At 44.7% G+C, this 3,764-nt stretch overlaps 1 pseudogene; it reads left to right on the plus strand.

Moving 5' to 3' along the window:
• Nucleotides 1-2,063: 2,063 nt before the first annotated feature.
• Nucleotides 2,064-3,102, plus strand: LOC122738827 (annotated as a pseudogene).
• Nucleotides 3,103-3,764: the final 662 nt, after the last annotated feature.

Genomic DNA, 3,764 nt, shown 5'->3' on the forward strand with positions numbered 1-3,764 from the left:
CTAATACTTTGTATGTTGAATCGCTTTTTTAGAAGGGACTCTGTTAATTATTTCTGGGAAGGCCTTACACATGAGCTAAGTTTTGTTTATGGAGGTTGCCTGGAATTACTATAGGCAAAGGAATAATGAGCCAGAGAGCAAGAGGGCAAAAAGCCTGATTCCCTCCCTTTAGGGTCAAGATCCCCCTGACTGAACGTTCTGCCTGAGTTTAGTCAGAGCCATTGGTGGGAATGGGGCACCCTACTCTGGGCCATGGCTCTTTACATAGGAAAAGTAGTGAGAATGATGGAACACGTGCTGATAAATGTGAGGAGTGTCACGAGCTGAAATGATGCAGTTTCGTGAAAGGTTTAGATAATTTTTTTGAGGGGGGCAGGGCAATGAGGGTTAAGTGACTTGTCCAGGGTCACACAGCTAGTAAGTGTCAAGTGTTTGAGGTCAAATTAGAACTCAGGTCCTCCTGAATCCAGGGCTGATGATCCAGGCTGATTTATCCACTGAACCACCTAGCTGCCCCTAAGGTTTGGATAAATTTCAAAGGACATTTACAGAATGGGTTATTAAGGGAGGCAAGAATGTTTGAGGGAGGTGGGGAGGGTATTTTTGAGGTTACCATTAGGGGAAGGAACCCCACTGTTTCACAAGTCATTTTTTTCTTAATATTTCCCCCAGGATGGAGGGACCATGAGGCTGATCCAAAAGAGACAATTCTGATTAGGTTTCTATAGGAGTCAGAGTTGAAAGAATTTTAGAAGCTGACTAGTCCAACTCACTCTTGTTATGAATAAAGAAGCAGGTCTAGAGAGGCAAAGACTATGGCCCAAAGTTACATGGCTCATAAGCAACAGTACAGGGATCTGAATCAAGGTGCCCTGATTACAAATCCAGTGCTCTTTCTACTTTTCCCTTTTTGCTGTGCAATTGTGGCAGTGGAATCCCAGATGTGGACTTTTCTACTTATTAGAACGTATTTTCCCTTCCTACCTTCTCAACCCCCAAAGAATACAATGAGATAATATAATAATAATAATAATAACAGCTAGCGTATATATATATATGTATATATGTATATATATATATATACATATATATATATGAGTTTTCTAAGTGCTTTACAATTATTATCTCATTTGATACCCACAACAACCCTGTGAGGTAGGGGGGTAGGGGCTATTATTAACTCCATTTGCAGAAGAGGAAACTGAGGTTGAGAGAAGTTAAGTCATTTGCTCAGGATCACATAGCAAGCAAATATTTGAGGAAGAATTTTTTTTTTTTGGGCAGGGCAATGAGGGTTAAGTGACTTGCCCAGGGTCACACAGTTAATAAGTCTCAAGTGTCTGAGGTTCTTCTGAATCCAGGGCTGGTGCTTTATCCACTGCGCCACCTAGCTGCCCCTTGAGGAAGAATTTCAATTCAGGTTTTCTTGACTCCAGTTCCAACATTCTATCTACTAGACCAAGCTCCGTCCTACTTGATACATATGAAAATGATTCTGGAAATATAAAATATAAACATTAAAAATTTTTTAAAATAGGAAGGAATATGGAATAAATCATAATTCTGTAAATACATACTTAAATAGTTCAGGGATCCATGATTTCATTATTATGGGTATTCTATAAATCTAAGAGTTACTATAGCCAAAAAATTTAGCCAACCTGGGAAGGAACAACCTCTGTACTTAGTAAGGCTGATCCTTTGACAGCAGGCTTTAATTAATAATGGTCCCTTCCTCCAGGCTTTTTCAGTTTGGTCAAATCTGTCAGGGCACTTTGAGAATCCAGGATCACTCCCGTACCATAATGGGGCATCAGGATAGGATCTTGGTGGGCTTCACATTTTCTAGATGCTTGTCATCTTAGGAAGCTAGCTCAGCGTATCACTAAGATTCACCAGTTTCCCCAGCTACACTGAGGAAGACCACACACAGTTCAGAGCTCAGTTCCGGACAGAGGAAGCAGTCTCTCCCTAAGGATGGTTCTACTTCAGGGTCTCTGGAGATTCTGGTTTGAATCTTCCATTTTAAATGTTAGTGGCCTCTGGTGGGATGATGTCCTTTCTTTGCTGCCTCCCACTCTCATCCTGTAGCAAAAGTTGTCTCTGGCCCCACCTTGGGCTTCCTCCCCAGAGTGTCACCCATAAAAGGCAGAGAAGATTCTCAGTTCTCTGGAGGGGCTGGGGTCCAACAGGTTTTCATTACTTGAGGAGCTCTCTCTTTACCACCGGAAGGATTGTGGACTTCTGGTGCTGAAAGCTATCAGTGGATCCTGTCCTCCCTTCCCATCTCCGCCGTTTTCCCACTGTCAGCCTGGGACAGCAGAGGTCTGGGTTACTATGCCCAGGCTCTGACTCAGGCTGGACAGCCTCAAATGGCACTGGCTCCCAGGTGCAGTCCCCAGCAGTGCGTGGCATTCTGGACACTGAAGGCACACGGCCCTGGTGGCTATGGCTGACATAGTAACCAAATGACTTCTAGTCATATTCTTACTGTCCAGTGGCTGCTGCCCTCCTCCCCCAGCTCCAACTCTTAGAGATGAGCACAGGGATAAAGCCCAACATGTAGTACACTTAGCTGCACATTAAGGCATGGCAGGTTGGTTGTCCTCAGATCCAGATACTATAGATGTTGAACCTGGTTCCCCCCACCCCAAATGGGAAGGCATGTGATAGCCTGGGGCCTGGTTTCCCAGAATTAGAGGCTACCTCTGCCTGGCTTCCTCCACCATCACCTATATGAATGATGAGGTCCCATGATGTCTGGTATACTTGCTTTGGGGTATATGAAATCTTGAAGTTTTGAGCTATCTCACCCCAGCTGGCCTGTACAACATTCCCTGCTTTGAATTACTAGGACAGCTACATTTAGACCTATATGACTCAGTACTTGAGGTGTCCCTACCCAATGAGGGAAGTCCCTTGCTTATGTGGAAGTGGCATCAAACACTACAGGAGTTAGACTGGGATGTCCAGTGCTACAACAAAGAAGCATTGAAACAAGACTTGGAAGCTTTTTAAAATACAGGTAGTGGGCACAGCTCTACTCTTCACTCTCTCAGCCTTAAGGGCATGCACTGGGTAGTTATCAGATGCATGGTCTGATATAAGGGCTGCCTGGCCCTTACCTGTCTCAATCTGTCCTCATGTTAATATCTGCCTTCGGGCCTGAAGAGAAGGTAGAGATCCAGTAGTGGCTGGATCTTCTGCTGTTTCCCCTGCCGCTGCCCTTCCTAGGGGCCTCAGCTTTAGGGCTCTTTCTATTCCCCTTCCTTCACACACACACACACACACACACACACACACACACACACACACACACACACACACCCCTTATTTTTCATTTTTTGCAGGGCAATGAGGGTTAAGTGACTTGCCCAGGGTCACACAGCTAGTAAGTGTCAAGTGTCTGAGGCTGGATTTGAACTCAGGTCTTCCTGAATCCAGGGCCAGTGCTTTATCCACTGCACCACCTAGCTGCCCCCCACATACCTTATTTTCAAACCATTAAAGATTTTGTAAAACTAAAATGACTTTCTAAAAATAATAGGAGGTTGACTCATCCTGGCTCAAGAAGGGAGACATCTCAGGAAGCTGAGGGTGATGCTCTCCTATCTCTCAGATAGGAGAGATGATACCTCCTATCTAGGTCAGGAAGGGACCAGAAGTCCTGGCTGTTCCTCAGTCCTCACTGCCCTGAGTATTCAAGTATCTGCCTATTTGGGGCCACACCTACCATGGCCAAGCCTCAACATGATTTAAAATTG

The sequence above is a fragment of the Dromiciops gliroides genome, chromosome 2 (genome assembly GCF_019393635.1).
Source record: "Dromiciops gliroides isolate mDroGli1 chromosome 2, mDroGli1.pri, whole genome shotgun sequence".
NCBI lineage: Eukaryota > Metazoa > Chordata > Mammalia > Microbiotheria > Microbiotheriidae > Dromiciops > Dromiciops gliroides.